This window comes from Acinonyx jubatus, chromosome B2 (assembly GCF_027475565.1).
Source record: "Acinonyx jubatus isolate Ajub_Pintada_27869175 chromosome B2, VMU_Ajub_asm_v1.0, whole genome shotgun sequence".
Classification (NCBI taxonomy): Eukaryota; Metazoa; Chordata; class Mammalia; order Carnivora; family Felidae; genus Acinonyx; species Acinonyx jubatus.
The window spans coordinates 110,295,596-110,321,071 of NC_069385.1; the positions used below are offsets into that span (position 1 = coordinate 110,295,596).

Below are 25,476 nucleotides of genomic sequence, written 5' to 3' on the forward strand. Positions count from 1 at the left end.
GCGCACAGGGGGGAAGAAGGGAGGGCGCCCGGGGCGGGGCTCGTCTGCACGCGCGTCCGCACTGCCCGGAGCTCCCCTCCCCGCTCTCTGGCGGCCGCTCCACCGCGGAGCCCTTCCCATCACAGTCCACTCCAGCCCGGAGTCTCTCGCCCGTCTGTTCTGGGGACTGTTCGTCGCGAACGGTTTCGGACTGGCGTTGAATGCGGTGCTTTCTTTGGCATTGCGTCCGCCGGAGAAGTGTTAACTGCCGCCCAGACCCCACCCTGAGTGAGGGGTCTTAGTTGAGCAGGGAAGGGGCAAGGCCGATGCAGGCCCTTAGTGATACTTCTCCGATGTGGGCTCGGGCCCCTGCACCCTCCCGGTCCAAGATTCCACTGGCCCAAGACCTGGCAATTCTTGGGGTGGGGGAGGAGGTAGCTCTGGTTTCCTCTTGGGCGGCCAGATGCGGTTGGCTCAGATCAGAACGTAGTTCTTGGCTCCTTAGCCTGTTCGCGCTGAGGCTTTCTCCGTGCCCAGCCTGGTGGACAGCCTCTAGGCCCTGCCCTCAGGCAGATCACAGTCGGGGGGGAGAGATGCCAGCGATAAAGGCCAGTCTTAGACACAATGGAGGGGAGAGTCCTGCGTGGTAGTCTGCTGGTATGCTGGTGCCATGCCTCAGTTTACCCAGTCATGGGTAAAAGCAATTTACTTGGTCACCTTCTTTCTGCCTGCCCCCCCCCCCCCGCCCCCGGCTGCTGGGGTGGGAGAACTGGGAACTAGAAAGTGTAAATGAAGTGCCGTTTGGGTGACTCTGTGCTCGCTTCTCTGGAAGGGGGCCAACGTTACTTACAGTTTACAAGGCCTGTTACAGCTATGGTGCTATTTTGCCCTCTGCGAGGTGCAGACAAATCAGAATCCTATTCCAGCTCCCACGGAAGTGGTGCAGGGCATGGGGCAGGGGACATCCCCTCAGGTGAAGACTACATTCATGGAAAACTAGCTGGGCTTCCGAGGGCTGATGGCAGGGTGACTCACAGTCAGATGGACAGGGGGTGGGCTAGGGCAGGCAGGAGCCCATCCAGGGGCCTGGGATGCTGGGATACCCAATGCCCACCTCCATTGCCATTGAGGCCCCCTTTCAGCCTCCCACCCTTCAGGCCTGGCTGTCCTTTGAGGGTCTGGCTTCTGGCCCTGATTCCTCTTGGAGCTTTGTTTATGGCTGTAATTGTATCATTAGCTGGAGTTTATAGAGTTACTTAGCACCTGCCCCCACAAGGAGTGGCTCAGCCACCCCCTGGCTTCTGTCTCTTCCTTTTCAAAGTCAACTTGGTTTCTGCCGGCAGCAGGCAGCAGGGGGGTTCCCCAACCGCAGCTGGCATGAAAGCCAGGTTGGGCCTTTGTCCTAGGGATGGAGGGCAGTCAGCACTTGGGGCCCAGCTTGGGGCTGCCCTGGAGATGACCGTGGAAATTGGGTTGACCTCCTCTGCTCCAGAGGGAGGGAGTTCGGGATTTCCAGTGCTGCCAGAAGTGTCCACGTCCCAGGATGCAGCAAGTGCATATGCATGTAAGGTGTATATCCTCATCTGAAAAAAGAGAGAGACAAACACACGCTCCTTCTGGGCTCTTGTGAGGATTCAGGGTGGAGCAGTGCCTGGTACATGGTGAGTCCATAGGGTTGCTGTGTGTTCCACTGTGGGTGAGTGAGATTGATACGAGTTTTGTGTGTGTGGTTATGAGATTCTAGGTATCTAGATACGTGTGTACAGATGAATTGTGTACGTGTGTGTCTATGAGAGTATCACACGATATTATATTAGAATATTCATCTCGTCTCTATGCTCTAATAGAACAATATCCTAATAAAGTTATAAACAATAGTTGCCAACATTTATATTGTGTGTTTGCTCTTTGGAACGAAGTAGGGATGATTGTTTTCATTACATAGATTCAGGGAAGTTAAGCAAGTTGCCTGAAGTCACACAGCTTCAGAGTGGTAGAGATTCTAACCTGGGCCCAAGTGACTCCAAAATCCATGTTCTCAATCTCTAAAGAAGACCACTTCAGGGTTTCTTAGGCGTTCTGTCCGAAAAGGTGGGCAGAGGGTGGTCTGGCAACCTTCTCTTCCCCAACAGGGTGTCCTGCTCTGAGCAGGGGTGGGAGCTTGCTGAGGCTTCTGCCCCAGGACTGCACCTGTCTCCTGGCAGTGCTGCTGAGCTGCTGACACAGGTGACCAGAGTTCTGTGCCGAGAGCTCTCCCGACCTGCCCAGGGAGAGGAGTTCAGACCAGGCTTCCTGGGTCTCCTTGGTAACCTCACACATTAACTTACAGCAAAGCCCTCACTAGGCACGTGTTTACTCAGATGTGGGACAAGTCTGTAGCAGCTATGGAGGGAGAATGAGCCGCGGCCAAAGTCGTGAGCCTACTGGTGTCCTCTCACTGACAGGCTATGTGTCTGGGGCAGGTCCCTGCTCCTCTCAGCCTCAGTTTCCACATCTGTGTACCTAGATCATCTGTGGGGTGCCCTCCAATGTGAACCCTCTACCTATCTTTGGCAAAGGTACCTGGACAGGAGAGGCTTCCAAAAGGGAGGGACGTGGTGTGTGTGTGTGTGTGTGTGTGTGTGTGTGTGTGTGTATGGTGGGGGGTGTGGTAGGGGGTACTGCTGAAGTCCACTCAGTAGAGTTGTAGCTATAGGCTGGCCCTGGTGGTGTGACCAGCCAGTTTTTCCTGGGACATAGTCACAGCCAGCATGTACTGAGCACTAGCTAAGTGCCACCTAGCCAGGAGATTGTTAAGAGCATGAGCTCTGGGGCTAGGCTGTTTGGCTTGGAATCCCACCTCTGCCACTTACCAGCTGTGTGGCCCTGGGCGAGCTGCTTAACCCTGCTGTGCCTCTGTTTGCACACCCAGCCTAACAGTGCTATAGTGAGGGCTAAGTATTCTGCTGCACGCTGCATGTACAGGACCTCGAATGGTGTCATGCTCAAAAAAGTGTTATCATAATGGACTCTTATGGCTCATTTATTTCTTTATTTCTCATTTCCAAGTGAGGAAATGGAGGCATAGAGAGCTCCAGTAAAGAAAAAAAAAAAAAAAACCTGTGGGTTGCAAACAGGATTCCGCCGCACATCTGACATCCTCAAATGAAATGCCTTACGGGGGGTGCTTTGTGGCTTCCTTGGCCGCAACCCCCGCTGTTCCCTGTTGACCACACCTGGTCTCTACATTTGACAAGGTAGCAGAGGGAACTTGGCAATGCTTGCAGCATCTCTGGAACCCCTGCCCCACCCTGCCCTGGCCCTGGCCCTGGGGATTCCTTGGGTAGCATCTGGCTTGGCCACTTACTCCCCATTCCTGACCCATGGCTTTCCCCTGCACTTCTGCTGCCTGCCCCTCCTCCCCTCTGCACCAGATGTACAGATCCCCTTGGCTGCAGTGTGACCGAAGGCAGCCATGATATCCCAGCAACAGGGCAGGATCTGGGACTTGTTGTGCCCACAGGAAGTGCTTCGCTGTGGGGCGACAGGGCAGGGGGTGACAGCAGAGGGTAGCTGAGAGGGGCAGAAGCAAGAGGCAGAGTCATCACCAGCTTTCTTTCCTGGCCCTTAAGTGTGGGCATGAGGAGGAGGGGAGAAGGGACGTCGGACCATGCCTGCCCCCCTCCAGCTTCCTTGGGGGCAAGCCTCCTTGTTGGCTTTTATCCCAATGGCAGAGACCCTAAAGTAAAATGTGATGCCATGGGGATTAATCCCTAATTCCAGCAGACTTGCCAGAAATCCATAGTCCATATTTCCTCCTCCCAGCCCTTGTTCATGCTGGTCCCTTCTCCTGATACACGCTCCTCTGCGCCCCTCCCCCTGTCCAAATCCTTGGTCCATCATATATATATATATATATATATATATATATATATATATATATATACACACACACATATTAGTGCATGTGATTCTTGAAGGAGGAGCTTTGGCATCAATATGTTAAAAATTCCCCAAATGGGAGTATCTGAGTGGTTCAGTTGGTTGAATGCCTGACTCTTGATTTCAGCTCAGGTCATGATCTCATGGTTTGTGCAGAGCCTGCTTGGGATTCTCTCTCTCCTCTCTCTCTGCCCTCTCTGTTCATGTGATCCCCCTTTCTCTCTCAAAATAAATAAATAAAGTTTAAAAAAATTCCCCAAATGATTCTGATGCCCTTTCTCCAAGGCTGTGGCTCTCAAATTTGGGCATCAGAATCGCCTGGAACAGTTGTTAAGACACAGATCGCTAGGCTTTACCACCAGGGTTCCTGATTGAGTAGGTCTGGAATCAGTAGGTCGGCAAATTCCAGTAGGTCTGGAATTTGTATTTTGGATGAGTCCTTGGGAGATAGATGCTAATGTTGCTGGTCCCCAGACCACACTCTGAGAACCCGCTACTTTGTAGCTACCCAGCCAAGAGCTTTCTGTCTCCTGGGTCTCTGATTGCTTTGGGACTCTTAGGTCTGTCTCCTTTCTGAAGCCAGGTCCCACGAGGCAGGGACCACTGTGAAACCATTTGGTGACCGCCAGTCCCTGGTATAATCGGCCTCCCTTGCCCACCCTGCCTCCCTGCCCCCACCTCCCATTAAACTGACCACTGTCCAGCCTTGTGGTCTTGGCACAAGACCCTCTGGGACAAGTGCTCAGAAAATCATTGCTGCTTAAGTATGGTGGGATGAGGTGGACAACAAAGGACAGCACTGTCCCCAGGAGTCATCAGAACACAGGGCAGGGTCTAAAGCTCCTCCTGCAAAAGTGCTTGGAGCCTGAGTGGCATTGCTGGAATACGGGGTGGGGGGGGGGGGCATCCAGAGTGGCCCTTGACTTTGTTGCAATGAGGCTATAGAAACACCCATCATGTTATTTTACTTTTCTACCCCATGGTGGGCAAGTATTGGATCACTGTTTGAATTGTGTTTCTTGCTAAAAAAAAAAAAAAAAAAAAAAATTGATAGGGACGCCTGGGTAGCTCAGTCAGTTAAGGGTTCAACTTCAGCTCAGGTCATGATCTCACGGTTCGTGGGTTCGAGCCCCACATCAGGCTCTGTGTTGACAGCTTGGAGCCTGGAGCCTGCTTCAGATTCTGTGTCTCCCTCTCTCTCTGCCCCTCCCCCTCTCATGCTCTCTCTTTCTCATTCTCTCTCTGTCTCTCTCTCTCTCTCTCTCTCCCCCCACCCAAAAATAAATAAATGTTAAAAAAAGTTAAAAAATGATAAAACATGCACAAAAAGCAGCTGTTCCCTTCTCCTTTCCTCAGACTGGAGATGCTGGGAGGGCGGAGGGAGGAGGAGGTGTCACTGTTGGATGTAAAGGTGTCTCCATCATCTTCTAGGAGGACTTGGGCCTTCAGGACAGCAGATAGTCAGGCCACCTTGGGGGTTCACCCCTGGGCTCTTGGGGCAGTTCCTTCCTTGGAAGCTGGACAAGCTGGGGCAAACCCCAGTGGGAGGCGAGAAGAGGTGCCCTATCCCCAGTGCTTAGAAGAGAACCCGGTATACAGTGGGTGCTCAGTAAATCTTTGTGGAGTGAGTGAGTGAATGGGTGTGACTTGAGCCCCATCAAGTGCCCAGAAATGAGGACACAACAAACACTTTACTCAGGGTCTCTGCCCTGCAGGCAGGGTATCAGCTTCATGTACTAAAACTCAGGGACAGGTACATAGCTGGACAAGAAGGAGCTCTGCCCCCAGCCCCCGTCCTCCCCAGGATCCAGGTCCAGCCTCACTCTGGTTTGGGGCTGACCATCTGTCTCTTCCTGTAGAGAGTTTGCCAACAGCACCTCCCTGCCCCCCCCACCCCTCCCAACCCCCCTTCGCCACCCTCCCCCACTGCCAACCCCTCCCCCACCCCCCACCCCTGGTTCTACTAGTGGGTCTGTGGGGTGGGGCTCTGGTTTGTTTTCTCCTGTTTGCCAAGGGAAGTCACAGCCTGTCCTCTGCCTTGTTTATCATTGGTTTGGGGACAGCACCTGCCCCAGCCCCCCTACAGAGGTATGGAGTGGCCAGGAGGTGACACACTATCCTGTCCCGCCCCTGTTGCGTCTTGTCCTCTCCTGGCTCTAGCCAGGTGTGTTCTCAGCTGCCCCTGAAGCATGGTGCTGGCTGGCTTTGCCGTGGGCCGACTGGGGCTGTGAGGCTGGGAGGCTTAGTGGCCAGCTGGCTACTACTACCCCTATATTTTGGAGAGTAGAGGACTGAGGCCTGGGGAGCGTGAGGGAGGCTCTCTGGCACCCCATGGCCTTAAGCACCTCCTGGGTAGCTAACACTGTGCCGGCCAAGCAGGGTCGGTGGGAATAAGAACACAGCTCCTCCCTCAAAGCTGACAGCCTCACTGGGAATTTCACTAACCACAGAGGACAGAGAAAGGCAGATTGGTGTTAAGATAGAACAGAATTACATACTAAATGAATGTATGCTCTTTGCCCTGAAAAGCATTCTTCCTTGGTCTAGAGAGTTTACAAAAGGGCTCATGCAAGCATGGAGACCTTGGCTCAGCCCTATGCACCCTCCAGACACCCAAAAGGGCAGCTCTGTTGCTCCCTGGGTCCTCTTACCTGGGAGTCACCTCTGCAGACATGGGAAGCCTCAGTCCTGGACAGAGTCCTTCCTTCCAGGAGGACTAGTGGCTGCTGAGTGCAAGGGGGAAGGAGCCACAGGGAGGTGGCTGGCCACCCACCTGCACTCGGAAGCCCTGGGCCATGGGGGATGTGGTGCTCAGCTGGGCCCAACCACTCAGACCTCTTTGGGTCTCCCTGTTGCTGAGCCCCAAGACTTGACCAGGAACCTGGGGCAGTGATTCTGCTCCCCCCGCCTCCAGCGTCATCCCTTCTTCCCCCTTTCCTCTGCTCCCCACGTCCTCATCCCTACCTCCATTGACTTCCACTGCATGTGGAACATTGGCCCTCCATGCATGTATGTCTCTCTCTCTTGCTCTCTTACCCCTTCTCTCCCTCTTAATTTCTTTTTTCTGCCTCCCTCCTTTTTGGTGTATTCAGAGGGCTCCTTCAGTGCCTCCCCAGTGTGAATCTCTGAGCCCTGCTGTCGGGGGGCAGGGGGGCGCCCAGAGGAATCTCACCCAGGGCAGAGTGATGTGGGTGTGAAGGCACCCAGCCTGAGGTAGCCCCCTGCCCTTGAGGAGCCAGGGGCTTGCAGTGGCTGGGACACCCCAAAAGTGATGGTGGGGAGATGCAAGGAGCCAGAGCTGGCTCCCTGGCCAGCTGGGGGAGCCCCTCCACGGACATCTCCGGATACTCCCGCCCCATGACTTAGCTATAGATTCTCATCCAGTTTGTGGGGCCTAAGTATAGTGGTTCTCAAAGTCGGGTGTGAGAAGATAATAGTAGAACTTCTGTTTCTGTTTATTTATATCCCACCCTTGTCTCCCCCTTTTGTTGTGAAATACACCACGAGTGCTGATAAGCACGTAAACATACATGCACACCGTAATAAGTCATTGTAAAAGTGAACACCCAGGCAGCCACCACCCCAGTGAAGAAACAGAACGTAGCCTGCACTCCAAAATCAGCTGGTGAGCCTCGCCTCTGTCACAACCCCTTCCCCCCCCCCCCCCGAGGTAACCACTATCCCGATCTTTCTGGTAATCAGTAATTGCTTTTTCTTATCACGTAACCACCGATGTCTGCAATCTTTATCAAAAGAGTGTAGCTTTGCCTGATTTTGAATTTGATACAGCCAGAACGACGCCGAACATGTTCTCTAACGTTGTGTCTTGTCCACTCAGTGCGTTTGTGAAGTTCGCCCACGTTGCTCCGCGGAGCCCACGTTCACGGCTGTACACGCAGTTCATTCCACAGCATGCACTTGCCACCATGTTTGCATCCGTCCTGCCACTTGCGGGCATTTGGTTTGCTTTCCTTCCTTGGCTACCGTGAGCGCTACTGTTAGGACTATCCTTGTACGTGTTTCCTGGTGCGTCGGTGCGTGCCCTTCTCCAGAGGGCCGATAACCCCGAGTGCAATTGCTACAGCACAGGGTGTACAATGCATATTTCACCTTTAGGAAATGTTTTGTTAAGTGGCTGTACCAATTTATTCTTCACCAGTGGCACCTGAGAGTTCCCGTTTCTCCATATTGTCGCCAACACTTGGTGTTGGCGGACTGCTTAATGGCTGTCGTGCTGGTGAGTGCGTAACAGAAGCGCATTGTGGGTATCACTTCTCATCTCAATCCCCTTCTCATCTGGTTTGTAGACCTGTTTTTGTGGATGCTGGCTGACCTGCACGATATATCCATACGTTGGTATTTATCAGCAGTTTGTGAGGAAAGAAGCAGGCACTGGGGGTGCCCGTCATTTTTTCCTCATAAGAGTTTGTGACCAAAATAGCCGAGAGACTATTATAATACTGAATGCCAGCGAAGGGCTGGAGGTTGGAGGGGTAAGAAGATGGTCTTCAGAGGAGACCCGCAATGGGGCAGCCTCTGCCCAGAGGGTACTAAGCTCACAGAGGACTCAGGCCCTCTTGCCCAACACATCTGGCCAAGGAGGAGGAAGGCTATAGGGCTAGAGCCCTCAGAAGATACCATGCAACTTAGAATTGGCAGGTGCCTATCCTTCCGGGTCCCCTAGGGCAATAGTTCTCTACCGGGGGGCGATTTTGCCTCCTAGGGGACATTTGGCAATGTCTGATGACATTTTTAGCTGTCACAACTCAGGAAATGCTGCTGGCACTTAATGGGTAGAAGCCTGGGATGCTGCTAAATATCGTACAATGCTCCGGGCAGCCCCCTACAAGGACTTCTCTGGCCCCAGAGTGTCAGTGTTGAGGTTGAGAAATTCTGATCTGGGAACAGAGCCAGGAACTGAGATTTGCCATAAACTTGCTACATGGCTTTGGGGAAGCTACTTCAGTGCTTCAAGCCTCATAGGGAAAATGAGGGTGTCGAGGGGTCCTGCCCCCGCCCCTTCCTGAGGCTGTGGTCAGGACTCGGGGGAGGGTGGCTGTGTAGACACTTTGGGAAGCATCCCTGCAAAGGGGCCTGCGCTGGTTGTTTTCTTTGTGGTCCCAGCCCCTCCCCCTTGACTGTGCTCCCAGTCCCCTGAACTGGAGGTGTCAGGTGACCAGCTGTGGGCTCGCCCTGGTTCCTGCTATTCCAGGCCTCAGGGCTGTAGGGGAACTGCTCTGAGGGCTCCAGCCTTTTTGATGAGGGCAGCAGAAATGAGGGGCTCACTGGGGGAGCCCTGGGGCCCAGGTAAAACCATTTCTGACTTTGTCCTGAGCTGGGTGGGAGTCCAAGGTTGTGTGGGGTGATAAGAGGTGCCTATCACACTCTTTATCTGAGGCCCCGTTGTAAGTCTGGGCCGTAAGGGATGGGAGTCAGAGGTCATTCTTGGGGGCTCTGTGCACCCAGGCCCGTCTCCTGCTCACCGTCTGTGCCCTTCCAGAGTTGTTATGCCAGAGAGGGCCCAGGGTTGGGTCAGAGTCTGGGTCAGAGCTCCCTGGGCCCCTCTGACCTCCCTGTTCTGGGGCACGCTTCACCTTAGTGGCATCTCCTGCCTTCTCCAGGGGTCACAGCCAGCCTGATCTTCTTCCTACTGCAGTGCCTCTTCCTGAAACATACTCTCATTGAAAGGGTCTAGTAAACTCATCCACCCTGAGGTCTAGGTGACTGACAATGGCTTAATAATTGCCAGGCTTTCTTGGCAAGCAACGTTACCTATCAAAGGTGGGACTCCCTTAGACACCAGAAAGAAGCGCTAGCGAAATGTCAAGTTTCTTTGACAGGCTGTGAGAGAAGTACTTTGGGCGTGAGGAACCCCTGAAGTCACGTGTTGAGCAAGAACATTTTGTCACAAGTGAAAATTGTATGGCGGCTCCTATCTTCCCAGAACTTCATAGAATAACCTTGGTCTCAGGGTCCATTTCAAGGTGGGGCTATATAGCAAGACTGTGAACTGGGTGTCTGGAAGCCCTGGGAAGGCCCAGGACCAAGGTGGCAGATATGTGGTCAGTCCGGAAGGTGGTGGACTGTGGGGCTTTGGGCTGAGAGGGTACATGTCTCCAGGAAGGGCTGGGAGGGTGTATAGGTTAGGGCTGGGCTTGCATTGGACCTAGTAGGCTTCCTGAAAATTCTCCCTGCTCTGTGCCTCTCCATCTTGGGTGGGGGGGGGGGGGCGGGGCAGGTGCAGCAGGGCCTATGCATTTTGAGGCCAGGCTGTGTGGGTAGTGGGGGGCTGTCAGAGGCTCAGTCTGGGAGGAGGGAGCGCACTGTAGGGGTCCTGGAGCCCAGAGTGGGGGAGATGGGGTGAGATGGAGCTGGGAGCCCGTCTGTGTTGGGTAGCCTTGTGGGTATGTGAAGCCTTTCCGGGCGGGCGTGCGGTTCCCTCTGCGCCGTGAGTAATCCTCGGCCACACTTGCAGCTCCCAGGGGATTGTGCAACTTCCTCTCAGGCTGAGGTGCAGGGGGCTGGGTGAGAAACAGCACTGGGGAAAATGAGGAAACTGGGGCCTGTGCCGGGGCAGGGGCACGGGCCTGGGCTCTGGCCCCTCAAGTTGCTGAGCTTTCCAGGGGGCCTCCTTCCAGGGGACTTCCGTCTCCCAGGTCTGAGGGAGTGTGTGCACATGAATGTGTGTGTGCGTGTGTGTGTGTGTTGTGTGTTGTGTCTTTGGGGAGGTAGGTGAGTGGGGATGAGGCCCCAAGGGCTGAACTGGCATTGGGGTATCTTTCGAAGAGGAACGGGAGATACCGAGTAGGGTCGGGGTTGGGGAAGCAGGTGGCACAAAGGAGGGGTCCCTGGGCCAGGCTCGGGGGGGAATGGGGATGGTGGAAAGTATGGGAAACCAGGATTCAGAGGAGCTGGCTGCCAGCCCCACTTCTGAGGAGCTGGGCAGCCCTGGGCAATTTAAGCACTCCCTGCCTCGTCCTCACATCTCCAAGCTCATTTTGAGGCTCGGGTGAGGCCACAGTAAATACCTCCTTGCCTCAGGGATTGGGAACAGACACTCTGCGGGTCCCCCTGGGTTCGAATTCTGACCCTGCCACTCTGCGGCTATGTGATCCTGGTAAGCTACTTAGCCTCTTGGTGCCTCAGTTTACTCATCTGTAAAACAGAGGTGACAATTATAACGCCTACCATGTGGGTCCGTTCTGGGGATTAAAAGACCTGATTCATGTAGAGTGCTCAGAGCAGTGCCTGGAACCCAGCAAGTAAGGGCTCTGCACAGGCAGACGCTTTCCTGGTACCCAAGCATGTTTGTAAACAGCAAAAAACTGCCCAGTGTTCATGTGACTATTTTGGATGGCAGGGATTTGAGCTGGCACCAGGGATGATGATAATAAGAGCTCACATTTCCCAGGCCTTACTTCATTTCAGGTACTGTGCCAAGTGCTTGACCGGCATCAGCCCCTTGAGCCCTCATAGTCACCCAATAGGGTGGGTGCTGTCATTACCCCATTTCACAGATGGGGACATGGAGGCACAGAGGGAGGGGTCTGGTGACTTGCCACAGGGCAAGTGATATCAGTGAGGAGGGACAGCAGAATGGTCCATGGGAGCCCTGAGTCAGATCCTCGGCCCCCAGCCCAGCCCCTTTCCTGGGTTCTGCCGGAAGTGGGTTGGGAGGAGGGAGCAGGGTCAGCTGTGAAGGTGAGAAGCCTGGCCGCCAGGCCTGTGGGCTCCGGCCAGTCTCCGATCAGGTAGTCAACTAATATAGAGTTGAGTTAACACAGGGAATGGCTTTTTAGAAGTTGGCATTGGAGTGGACTTCCTCGGGTGTCCCTCCTGCCAGTGTGTGGACTTGAGAGAGGGGCTGAAAACCTTCAGCGGGTGGGCGGTGTGGTGGGCGGTGAATGTGGCTCCAGATTCAGATATACCTGGCTTTGAATTCTGCCTGAGCCATTTACTGTGTGATGTTGGGCCTCCGTTTCTTCACGTGCAGAATGGGTGTGGTAAGTGTCCCTACTTCTCAGGGTGATGACGAGGAGAAATGAGATGCCGTGTAAAGTGCTTAGCACAGGCCTGGCCCAGAGTGAGTCTGACGAATGGATGACTTTATTAGACACCTGTTGTAGAGGCGGCCATGTGCTGGGCAGGGAGTATAGGCCACATGGATATCCTGAGAGGGCTATAATTTGGACTGTGGATCAAGGCCATTAATTGGACCCTAATTTCTGGCCATGAAGTCAGCTTAGGGGGTCTTTTTTTTTTAATAACAAAGAATAAATAGAACATCCAAGTGTTTTGCACAGTATTGGCAAGCGTTGTCTAACTTTTTTATTTTGTGTTCATGTGCATGGGTATATGTGCTAGGGGTGTGTGTGTGTGTGTGTGTGTGTGTGTACTGGGCCAAATAAGATATATTTTTCTGTAGATCGTGGTATTTGGGGTCACCTCCTTAGAGATTATCTCCCTCTTGTGCAATGCTTATGGGGCACCTACTGAGTACACCACATTCTGGGGGCCAGACTAAGATTCTGGGCCCAATTCTTAGCATGGCATTTGTGAGGGAGCGGGCCCTGTGGGGGTCAGCAGAGGCAGAGGGGGAGCTGGTTGGGGAAGGCTTTCTGGGTGATGACAAGCAGTGGATGGGGACGGTATGGGGTGACAGTGGCCGGGGTGAATGGTTGACTCGGGGTCTGGAGCTAGAGAGCCTCGTTGGCAGGTGGAGGCTCCCAGTCAATGGAGGGCTGTAGGACCAGACCCATGCAGGTGCCCATGCTAGCTAGAACAGAGGGCTGGGTGGAGGTCATCCCAGGGCACTGGACAACGGCTGTGCCTGTCTCCTCTGGCTGTGGCAGGGTGGGCAGAGGAGGACTCTGAGAGGAGGACTCAGGGTTATTGATGGTCCTCCAATCGCCAGGACTCACAGGATCTACAATGACTCAGTGAGCCCCAAGGCCCATGACTTAGCCATTTCCCCCTTCCCCTGGACCTTGGGAGCCTCCTGAGCCTTCTCCCTTCTGCTTCCCCAGCTGGCTTGAGTGAGTCTGACCTGGAACCTGGATAAGTCAGCCCTGAGCCCTGGTCCATGGTCCAGAAGTCTGTTACTTAGATACCTGCCCAGGGTCAGCCGGGGCCTCAGTTTCTTCATCTGTAAAGTGGGCATACTAACCCTGGCCTTCTGGTTGGTGATGCTAATCTTGTGACCTATTGTGGATGAGGTGGCTGTAGGAAGCGTGAAGGGCTCTGGGTGGGTTGTCAGTGTTATCTCTAAGGCTGAGAGAGCTGGGGAAGGTCACGAGGACATCAGCTGCCTGACTGGAGAGCCCCCACCTCCCCACCCTGTGACCTGGGGCCATGGGGCTGTGATCGGGAGAGGCCTGTGACCCGTGGTGAGCTGGGACTATCCCTAGTTCTGAGGGGGAGGTGGCCTTTTAGGAGCCTCAGAGGATGAGACCCAGGTTTGACCTGGGTCTGGAAACCCCGGTTCCCAGAGTCCTCCCCTACACGAGGTCCCCTGGGAGCCCCAGCTTGGAAGTCTGTATTGCCAGGTGAGGGGGCAGTGCTCTGGGACTGACTGGCAGAGGCCAAGTTCCAGGAAGCCAATGGGTGGCTTCCAGCCTGCTGTGGCCAGAGCCCAGAGGCTCAGGCGTGAGCTCCCACGGTGGAATATGGTGTTTAATGGTAGCTCATATATATTGAGCACCTGCTCTTAGGCGCTGTGTTAAGCCCTTTTGTATATTTGCAAATACAATCTACACAATAAGATCTGATGCACAGGTCTTTCTGTTATCCCGTTTTATAGATGAGGAAACTGAGGCCCAGAATGGTTGAGCCTCTCACCCAAGGTGAGAGTGAGTGACAGAGCTGGGCCAAGGGTGTGAGTTGTGGATTCAGGCTGTCAGGGTTGAAATTTGGGTGGTACCACTGACGAGCTGTGTGACCTTGGACACAAGTGACTGAATCTCTTTGACCATTAGTTTCTTGCTCTGAGAGCTGGGGATTACATCAGGGCTTTACTCAAGGGTGGTTGTAAGACTTATGTGAGATAATGGAGGTGGCCCGTGGCACATGATGAGGGCCCCAGTAAGTACCATCTGCTTCGTCACCGCTCCTGCTGGCAGCAATAACCTGCTGGGTGACCCTGGGCCGGTTGTGTGACACAGGGTACTGACCCCTTCCTTCCTTGGGCTGGGGGAAGGGGAGGACTTTTCCCTTCTTTCCTTCTAGCTTCTTTGGCTAGCCTAATAATTAAATTAACAGAAGATAGATCACCAGAAGAACATTTAATTTTTGTGTGAACAAGATCCCCAAAGATAGGAGGCTCAAAGAAGCGACCAAAGCAGGCAGCTTTTATACCATTTGGACAAAGAAACAATACATTTGTGAAGAATGGACAAAAGAAAGAGGTTTGGGCTTGGGGGAGCTAATTAACAAAGAAGTAACAAGGGTTGTTTATATAGCCTTCTTGGCCCCGAATTCCCTGTTTCTGGTGATGAGGCTGCCTCTCTGCCTCTTGGTACAGGGAGGGCACCTTTCACACGGGGGGATTTATTTCCTGCTCCCACAGGCATGAAGGAGGGTCAGAGTGTCCTTCTTGCACCGCTGTTCCTTGAGTAACTTTAATTCAACATAATCAAGATGCCAGAGTGGCCTATTTTGGGGTGGCATATTTTGTTCCTCTTCATTTTCACCTGTGAAACTTCAAGAAGTTTCACGGTCGAAAAGCTGAGCCGGTGGAGTGCCCCATCGTTTCACTGAGTTAATGTTTTAGTCTTGGAAACAGATCAGTTCATTTAAATGGTTGTGTTTCCTTTTAGGGGGTGGTGATGCACCTGGGCTCCCAAAGTTAGGCCTCTGTTGTGTGAGAAATCAGGTGTTTAATAAGGCACTTTTATGGACAGAAAAGAAAAACCAAGGTTAATGATCAGAGCAGACTATGATCCCAGTTTGTGAGTTCTGAAGGCAGCCAGCTGAGATTTCTGGATGTCAGGCTCAAAGCCTCTTCAGATGGAGTGAGGGCACACAGTGGCAATCTGACAGATTTTCCTGGTTTGCAGTTTGAAAGTCTCCGGTGATCTTTTCTGCATGGCGCCCTCAGCAGTAGGCACATGAGCTGTTGTGGTGATTTCTCTGAAGTTTCTATCAAGTTGTTCACACTCTGCAGGGCTGAAGGGAAGAGAGCAGCTTTTGCTTTTAGTGATTCTATGTTAAGAGTAGAAGAAACTTGGGAGCGTTAGTTTGGAGAGCAGTAGCCAAATATTGGGGGAAACTAGAATTCAGAATCCCGTTGTTCTATGGGTAGAAAACAAGACTTCATTGATAATTAACAGCACTAGAACCTGATATCCAAAAAGTGTACTATAATTTTTCGTTGAAACAACTTTTTTTCTCGACAGTTACCCCCATTTCTATCAAAGATCATTTGTTTGCAAAATAGACTGAGGTTTAGTGAATTTAACTTATTTATATAAATGCAACAAGAATTGCAATTGACTGTATAAGCATCTTTTCATATGCTTTGTAGGAACTTTTCACAAGGAATCTCAGGTTGGACTTTTAAAAGCCTCTAGAGGCTGGGAAGCTGAGTCCAGGACTTGTCATCAAGCTTTTCCCGCAGTCACTCGAGATTTAGGTGAATTCCTCTTTTCTCCAACTCTCCCAAATATAGTGAGGTTTTTGCACCTGCCAGGAAGTGACTTTCCTTACTCACCTGGTGAGGCTGCTGGGAACCCTGTAAGCACGATACCAGGCTGATTTTTCCAAGGGGCTTTATGGGCTCCATAAAGTCAACCTTAGTTCCTTAGAGCTCTCTGGTCATACCCAGTTTGTGCATTTCTCCCTCAAATATGACGTTCCAGTCAAAGCCTTGGTTTCCAAAGCCAATGTTTCCAATTGTGTCTTGTTACTAGGAGAATAGATTTTTATTGACCTTGTGTAAATAGCTATATTGTCATGAAAATAAAAATACTCACTAAGAGTTTTCGAAGTCTGGAGACGTCAGATAGGGAGAAAAAGGTAAACATTTCAATTCTAATTACAAAAGTATAATTTACCAAATTGCTGTAAGTCATGGTTAGCTTAAGAGAAAAAAATGTGTTTTTTTTTTAATCTGGAAAAAATAAGCATTAAAGATCCAACAATGTTTTAAGTAAACAGTTATAAAAATGATAATCATCTTTATCAGTTAATTCCGTTTCATGTAATTAATCCTTGTTGATATTGACCTTTTGTTAACAATTTTATGAATCCAGTTTTTCCTTAGAGTTCTGTCAATCACTTTTTTAAAAAAATATTTATTTATTTATTTATTTATTTATTTATTTATTTAGGGAGAGAGAGAGAGGCAGAGAGAGACAGAGGCAGAGAGAATCCCAAGCAGGCTCTGTGCTGTCAGCACAGAGCCTGACACAGGGCTCAAACTCGCGAACCGTGAGATCATGACCTGAGCCGAAATCAAGAATCAGACACTCAACCATCTGACCCACGTGGGTGCCCCAGAGTTCTGTCAGTTCTAACCCAGTTCAGGGGTATAATCTGAAGGTTAGTAGAAAACCGTATTCTAGAGTACTTGTCAGAGTCCCTTCCATGAATCTTTCTGAAAATGAAACACTTTTGTAAAAGTATCAGAATAAAACAAGAACTTATATAACTGACAAGACTTAAAAATGCCTATGGTTAAAGATCTGATGAGAGCTCATTACAATGTTATTGACAAGGATATTTGGTTATTGCTGAGACATAAATCTTATGATAATAGCTAGAATTAGACTATATTAGGACATATCAGATTTCTAGGAATTTTATACAATTTCTGGAACACCTAAAACATATTCCTATACAAATACAACATAAAGAAGGCTTAATTTTATTTGAGAATGCTTCCCATGTGATTTAACATAACAAGTAGGTCTAATTAGTTTAAAATTCCCTCCCACCACCTCTTACGTTTTGTTGTAATTGTTTTTGTTTGTTTAAAAAAAAGAAAGAGAGAGAGAAAGAATGAATCTTTCAGATGTTCCAGAGACCCTCTGGAAAGTCCCAAAGTCAGTTTGAAGTCAAAAAGACTTTATTTAGAATTTGATCTGGGGTAAGTTTGTCAGAAATATTAAAAGACTTGCATACTTGCCAGAAAGATCATAGATCATCATCAAACAATACTTACTTATCTAGTTAACCAAAGTGACAATAAAAGGTTTAAAAGGCAAATACAGAAGATTCTATAGTTGTGCGCAAAACTTGGCTCTTTTAATATTGAGAAGACTTAGTTTTCTTAAGTAATCAAAGGTCTGATAGTAAAGACAAACTTAAAAGGTTAAAAAAAAAAAAAGACCTTTTATAATCTGTTATCAGGAGCAGACCAAAAGTCAGAGAAAACTTTGTCCTTTTAATGGTCTTAGTTTTATAATAGGCAAGCTATTGATATTAAAGTTTATTTAAAAAATTTTAAAACAATTTATTTACCTTTGAGAGAGAGTGAGAGAGACAACAGTGCAAACTGGGGAGGGTCAGAGAGAGACAGAGACAGAATCTGAAGCGGGCTCCAGGCTCTGAGCTGTCAGCACAGGGCCTGACGAAGGGCTCGAACCCACAAACTGCAAGATCATGACCTGAGCCGAAGTCGGACGCTTAACCAACTGAGCCACCCCAGGCGCCCCAAAGCTTATTTTTAAAAACCCTTGTAATATCAATTTGATTTTAGCCAGCTTGGTCACACAAGGTAAAATTTTCTCTCACTCTCTCTCTAACTTTTTATATGCATTCAGTTTGTTCATTTTCTTCTATCCCATTGTGAAAAAACTTAGCTCTACTTTAGGATAAAGTCACTTTTAGTTCCTTCAACAAAAATGTATCTTCATACCTCATGCCATTTCTAACCAAAATAGCCACACCCTACTCTTTTTTGCATATAGTTATTTCCCTTACTATTTCTAGTAGTTTTTAATTACATATATTAAGATTTTTAACCCTTAAAAATTATAACTTCTAGTGAAAACTAATAAGTAAAAAATGATGAACTGTATGTTACACCAGCATTCTAAATAGCAAATAGCTATTAGTAAAATAGTAGTAAATAAATAGTAAATATATAATATATAGTAAAATAGCAAATGTATAAATATATTTTATAATTTCTAGAAACACGTACCTTTTTAGTAGTACAAATCTTTTAATGTCGCCAAGACATGCTTATTAACAGACTCAAATATCTTTAGTTCCTCCATAATGGGAAGATAAAATTAGGTAAACTAATGTTCCATAATTAATGTTTAATATTTTATCTCATTTGGAAATGATCTTGATATTCAATGAATTTCTATTATTTAACTTAGCAAAAGTAAGGGTAGAAGTTATCAAAAGATTTGGGAAACTATTTTTAAGTAGACATAATATAAACCACAATTCTTGTTGGAAAGTTTACCTAAACACTTTTATCTCCTTCATCTATTGAAATTACTTGTTTCAAACATTACGTTCAGATTACCCACAAAAACTTCATGAGACGTTAGACAAACTTAGACATCATCCCAAGCTATTTTTCTTGCTGACAAATGTTGTGACAGGGAAAACACAAACGTATTTGACCAGTAAACCCTGGTAGAATAAAAGTTGTATGTTTGCATCGTATTTAATGCTAATAACTCTGAAGACATGTCTATTTTCACTAAACCGACAAGCTTTAACAAGCTTTTATTTCCCAAAGATTATCCCAGATCAATGTGAACTTAACACTTAAGATTTTTCATTAGCCCAATTTTCAAATCGTTTCATCCTTCTGATGAATGACTTCTCCCTAAAGTTTGCATTTCAAAGAATGGCTCTTAGGTGCTAGAGAAGATGGGAATAGAAATTCTATATAACGAAGGCACAGAAAAAGTATCTAAGGTGGGGTGCCTGGGTGGCTCAGTCAGTTAAGCATCTGACTCGATTTCAGCTCAGGTCATGATCTCACAGTCCTGAGATCGAGCCCCCATGTTGGCTCCACGCTGACTGCTGACCGTGGTGTTCCCTGCTTAGGACTCTCTCTCCCCCTGCCCCTCCCCTGCTTGCGCGTGCTCTCTCTCTCTCTCTCAAAATAAATCAATAAACATTAAAAATAAAAGTATCTAAGTCTTTTCCAAGGAGTTTTGGGGTATATTTGCCTCTTATCAGAGGTCTAGAGTAATTCCTAGTTAAAATTTTCCTGCTTTTTCTTAAGTGCAGGATAATTCTATTTCCAATGTCCTGGTCTTTTACAATATCACGAGCATTTTGAGATGAAGAAGTGAGGTTTGGGGACTGGCAAAGACAGGTGGGATTTGAAGTGTGTCCAGAGCCACATTTCTGGCTTTGTAGAAATTTGCAAGATGTTTCCAATTCCCCAAGGACTAGACTGCAGCCTGAATATCAAGGGACTGATCTGCCCATCCACCTAAATTTGCTGCTTTATATCGGGCTGATCTCCAACTGAGATGGAAAAATTTCTACTTCTAGAGATTCAGGGTTTAAAACAGTGTGTCTAAAAGTCTACCTGAAGCATTTAAGGAAGGCCCAAAAGTGTATCTAAGGCATTTAACAAAGGCCTTCTTGGACCAATTCACCTTAGGAGGGAAAGCCTCTATTATTGTTCTCATTATTGAACATTGGCCTCCAGCTGATTCATTTCCTGATCATTTGTAGGAGGGCCTGGAAGAAATTCTGGTCATCTGTTTTCTCTGTGAAGGGGGGAGGGGTGCTTTTCCCCAGGAGGCCATCTGGCTTGTCTGATAACTATGGTGTAATCATGGCTGGGAAGATCGTTCCATAGCAGCCAGTTGAGGTCCCTGTGAGTGGGGTTGTGAATGACCACTAATCCTTCAAACTCTTCTTTAAATTTGGTAGGATCTTCTCCAAGTAGAGACAAAACGGGCTTTGTAATTTCATGCTGTTAAAGAAGTCCTTAAGGCTAGCCACCATATTTCTTTGTATCTTCTTTTTAATTTGCTCTATCCATAGGTACCAATAAGACATTTATTTAGAATGAGAGCTCTCTAATTTTTTTTTTTTTAACATAGGTTTGTCCAATTCAAAGAATCCATTGTCATTGACGAGGAGGATCTTATATTAATCTTAATAGTGACTCAAACCAATAAGCCCTTTCATGGCTTTACATGGACATTAGAGATGTTCCTAAAGAGGGTGCAAAAGTCACAGCCCTTGCAAGATCTAGAAAGTTCATTCCCAGAGTTACTCTAAGAAAACAAAGATCTCTGTTGTCGTAGGTGGTAGTAATGATGTAGTGAAAATGGAGTCTCTGGGAACGTTAGATGTCTCTAGTAACAGACCTGCTGATTTGTGACACCAGGTAGGTGCTACTGGTATGAGACTTTTCCAGCACTATTAAGACAATGCAGGTTGAGATGACTGAGGCCTTTAATGGATTGGGACCCCCTTGTGATTCCCCCGAGAGTTGGTATTGTCAGACAAAGAGAGTGCTGCTTGTGGCCTCATGTCTTGGAACCCCAGTCTGTTCAACAGGCCATCAAATGTATGACGGGCCATGCATGTCCCTGCTGGTTTCCACCAGAAAAAATATTCTCCTTGGTCACAAAGCCAAGCTCTTAGGATGTAGAATAAGAGGAAAGGAAAGGAGACCCATGGTTCTCCTCCTTATGACAAACGACACAAAAGACAGAGACAAAAGAAAACAATGACAATCTCTGGTTGAAAGAGGATCAATAGAAAACAAAAGTATTTACAACACACTTTTACCAGAGTCCCTATACCTAAGGAACTAGTTTACACAAATATTTAGAAATGAAAAGGACTTGATCACTTTTGTTTTCTCCAGACCCAGCCGGCAGAGATCTAAGAGACTGACATGGTAAGAAAATTTATCTTCTGCTGGCTCCTGCTCGAGGTCCCAGAGTCTCTCAGCTGCTTCCGGAGTGAGCACTGTCCAGCCAGCGAAGGGCCCATGCTGGACAGCAAAACTGTAGGGGAAGAAACTTTCTCCTTCTACACTTCTAGGTTCTTTGGCTGGTCTAATAATTAAATTGACATAAGATAGATTAACAAGAAGAAAAACAAATTTAATTTTGTATGTACCATAGCCCCCCAAAATATGAGGCTCAAAGAAGTGACCAAAGCAGGCAGCTTTTATGCAGTTTAGATAAAGGAACAAATTGTGAAGAATGAACAGAACAAAGGGGTTTGGGCTAAGGGTAGCTAATTAGTAAAGAAGTAACAAGATTTGTTTATACAGCCTTTTTGGCCCTAAATTCCCTGTTTCTAGAGATAAGGATGTCTCTCCACCCTCTGGTACAGGGAGGGTACCTTTCACCTGGGAGATTTATTTCCTGCTCTCAGGGGCACGAAGGAGAGTCAGAGGGCCCTTCTTGTACCTGTTTTGTTTTTTTTTAACTTTATTTTTTTTATTACTTTAAAAAAAATTTTTATTTATTCTTGAGAGACAGAGTATGAGCAGGGGAGGGTCAGAGAGAGAGAGAGAGACACAGAATTTGAAGCAGGCTCCAGGCTCTGAGCTATCAGCGCAGAGCCTGACACGGGGCTCAAACTCACCAACCGCGAGATCATGACCTGAGCCGAAGTCCGATGCTCAACTGACTGAGCCACCCAGGCGCCCCTTCTACCTGTTGTTTCTTAAGTACCTGTAATTCAAAATAATCAATATGCCAAGTGACATGTTTTGCTTTCTTGATCTTGCCCCTCTTAACAGGATTGTTGAGGAACAGTTGGGATCAAAAGCCTGAGTGGGTCCTGAGGAGGACTTCATAGAACAGAGGTGCTAAACTCCCTGAACCTCCCCCACTCCCTGCCCCCTCCAGAGCTGCCAGGAATTTTTTAGGGCTTGCAGCTAACTTCAAAGTCCTGATGCATTTTGTTTGGGCCTGCTCCAAGCTTTCATGTTTCCTGCTGGCCTTGATTGGCGTTTGAATTGGTGGCCCCAAATCTACTCCAGGGGACCCCAATCCTACTCCAGGATTTCCCCAGATGTGTTCTATGGAAGGATTTGGTGGTCAAGCAGGGATGGGAGAGTGGGAGTCAAAAAAAGCAAAACGGTTTTCTTTGCTGGAGGACTTGTCAGAGCCTTTGATATGCTGATATTCATTGTGTACCTCTAACACGGGGTCTCAACATCCTGCAGGATAGCTCAAAGGGCTGGTGTCCAAAGCTCCATTTTCCAGATGGAGAAACTGAGACCTGGAGTGAGGCCTAGGAAATGATTTCCCAAGATCATGCAGGTATCTCTAGTAAAGCTGGGACTAGATCCCAGGGCTCCTGGTTTCATGGCCAGTGCTCTGCCCATGACATCCCCTCCTTCCTGTGTTCTTCTCAGAGAAATGTTGTATGTAGTGCTGCTCCCTTCCTGAAGGCTCCTCGCCTTTTTCTGGCCCCTCCCCTCTGGCTGCCAGCGCATTAGAGGGTGTCCTATTCCCTCTGGGCATCCATTGATGGGAGACGGGGCTATGCCCAGCACACACGCTCCAGGGAGTTACCTGCCTGGCTAATGGATGGCAATAAGGCTGCATCCTAGCTGTGGGGCCCAAGTTAATTGGGTTTCCTGGGTCCCAGTCTCCTCAACTGTATCATGAAACTTCATCACCTGGTTTATCACCTGGAGCTGTTGAGAGGTTCAGCTCTGACACCATATGTGATTGTGCTCTATTCATGTTCAACTCATGTGCGGATACCCATGAGTCTAACTATTCCTATCATTTCTGGGGCACAATGAGGGAAGGACAACGGGAAATCCGAGCAAGACCCTGGGCCATGGGATCTGGCATGTTCGGACTCCTCGATTCTGACTTAGCCCCCACACTGGATATCTGCCCTTTACTGTGCCACTGTCCTCTCTGGTCTCAGCTCCCCGGTCACCTATGAGGTAGGCCAGTCTGGCTGACTCTGGGACCCATTTTGCAGGTGAGACATAGGGGAGGGAGCTGGGGGCACGGTTTCCTAGTTTTCTGTGGGGAAGTTGGTGTTCAAGTTGGGGAGAGAAGGTCAAAGCATCTTGGGGCACCAACACAGGTCTGCCTTGAGTCGGGTAGCCTTCTCTAGCCCTCCCCACCCCTTTGATAACCCCCAGCCTTCGCCCAGGGTGGCTGGCCACCGGGCCTGTAGGGTAGGAGGGCGTGTGAGTGCACCCATGTCCCCGTCAACTCAGCAGTTGGGAGTTTAAGTCCCCTGGACCCTCTGTGGACTGTGGTGGGCTCCAAAGGAAAGGCCGGGAGGTGGGCCAGGCTGGGTTGGGAGGTAGGAGGAGTGTCCTCTCCCCGCCCCCACCCCCAGGGCTGTTTGCCTGAGTTATTCTTAGCACTGACTCATTATAGAGTCTATTTTTAGCCTTGTTTCTAAGTGTTGCCAACATCTGGTGCAGCCAGTACCGAAGGGGGTAGGGATGGCAGGGGCGACCCCTTTGGGCATTGCCGGGGACTGGAGCCATTGGCAGGAGGGCGAGGACAGAGCCCTCTATGTCCCGCACCTGTCACGACTTGAAGCCAGGCACGCAGTAGGTGTCCTATTTGTGCTTGTGCATTGATTGCTCTCCCACTGTCTCATCCTTTCCAGGTCCAGCCCCTGTGGGGGGCAGGGAATGAGTGTTACCTGCCCCCCAGCAGGAGCTGATGGTACTTACCAGGTAGGCTTTCCCGTGTCCACCACTCAGAAGTTCCAGCTGGCTTCTGATGCCCGCAGAGAGGGACCTCAGAGGAGGGAGGCAAGCCCCAAGCCAGGGCCCCTGTGACAGCCACCACCAGAGGAGACGCCGGCAGACGTTACAGGGGAGGAGTGTGGCTCAGTGGTTATGGGTATACAGCTGGACTGCCTGGGGCCCAGGCCTGGCTTTGCTACTTCCTAGCTGCGTGACCTTGGGCAAGTCGTCATCCTCTGTGTACCTCAGTTTCCTCGTCTGTGGGACAAGGATGGGAGTACAGTGTTTTGAAGACTAACAGAATAACGTGTGAAGTGCTATATAATAAGGAGGTGGTGGCCTTCTTACCACTTTCGTTGTTGTTATTACTAATGAGAAGCTCTGTGTGTGCCCCCTCTGTATGTTGGAGTGAGTTGGGTAGGAGGCTTCTCAGCTTTTCTCTGCGTGAAGTGAAGCTAGGGGTGGGGCCCGGAGAGAGTGGTTATAACCCCGGCATCGTGATGGCGATCCCTGCAGGGCTGCAGCAAGGGATAGAGAGTGTACAGGTGGGTTGGGATGTGGGCTTTCCCCTTCATGGGTTGAATGAGTCACTTAACTTTTGTGACCATCCATTTCCTTACCTACAAGACAGATATGATCACAGGCCATAGAATTCTTGCTGGGCACACGGTGGGAACTGAATCTGTGAAATTTTGTGGGGGGCGGGGCGCATTGCTGGGTCCTTTTCCCGTAAGGGGGATGGGGTGCCATTGCCTTGGGAGTCAGGGAGGCTTGAAGAAGGGGGGCTGTGATCCTAGCTCTCCCTCAGCTGTGTGATCTGCACACATTTCTTGCTTCCCCTGGGCTTCTGTAACACAAAGAGGTCAGAGAAAGCTGGTCTTGAGACTTCCTCAGAGCCTCAGGGAGTGATCTGGGGACTGTTTGAGCGCATGGGGGAGGCCCCCAGTTGGAGGCCAGGTGGTCTGGCCACCCCCCTCAGCCCCACAGAGCTGCTTTATTCTCATGCTTTACATACATATTGAGGTTCTAGGTAAAGTTTATGTGAAAACAGGGCTCTCCTGCTAGAAATAGCCCAGGAAATCTCTGGTGGGTGACTTCCCAGGCCTCTTGTTATCTGATGGGCATTGGCTCTTGGAGGTGACCCACGCAGGGGGAGGTGGTAGGGCTGAGATGGGGCAGAAGGGCCCCTGCCCCACCGGCACATAGCAGGTACTCAAGAAATATTTGAAATGAATGAATGGAGTGGCACCGGGGCAGTATCCCAGAGGAGCAGGACCTCTGATTAGGTGGCACATCTTCTCCTACCCTTTCCTCTGTCCCCCGCTTTGGCCAGCCTTAGGCTCCCTCAGCTCTGGGGTCCAGGTTCAGCCTTCCTCACTCAGAGTCCCAGTTTGTCCCTTGATAAAATGAGCGGGATAGGCTCAGCCTCAGAAGGTCCCTTCTGGCTCTCAGCCTCGGTTGTCAGGGCAGGTCACACGCATCCACACACGCATCCACACACACGCACGCCCGCACACAGTTCCGTGACGTGGGCCTGGCTCGGGGGTGGGGGGCTCCTCTTCCCCTCCCCACTTCAAGTTCTCCTGAAGTGAAGGTTGGGGTGCTGCAGGTCTCTGGATGGGGCCCCCAGGAGATGATGTGCTGGAACTGGGGCTCGGCCTGTGGGTGTGAGAGGAAGGGTGGGCATCTGACTGTGTCCTCTGGGCTGCAGCTGCCACCGTGACCTTTGTGTGTGACCTTCTGGGAGTGTGGGCGGCTGCCCACAGAGCACATATTTGTGTCGTTCTGCCTGGGTGTGAGGGGGTGGTGTGAATGGTGGCAGTGAGGGAGCAAGGGCAGTTATCTCCTGTTGCCGGGAGCCGCCAGGGCTCTGAGAAGAATGGAAAGTGATTTCATGCAAAGGAGCCCTTCCGTCTCTGCCTTTCGGCCACAGGCTGAGGTATGGGGTG

General features: G+C 49.7%; 1 protein-coding gene across 4 annotated transcripts in view; it reads left to right on the forward strand.

The window, feature by feature from the left end:
• The window catches only part of TFEB (transcription factor EB), a 54,302-nt gene that overhangs the window by 1,354 nt on the left and 27,472 nt on the right, over positions 1-25,476 (forward strand). The window contains exon 1 of one of the 4 annotated variants that reach the window (XM_053222824.1): positions 495-1,640. The exons of 2 other annotated variants lie outside the window; for them this stretch is intronic. The gene's annotated coding sequence lies outside the window, so the exon portion shown is untranslated. Of the gene's footprint in view, positions 1-494; positions 1,641-21,355; positions 25,467-25,476 lie in introns of those variants that run through there. One more of the 4 variants, XM_027057784.2, reaches the window with a different exon arrangement.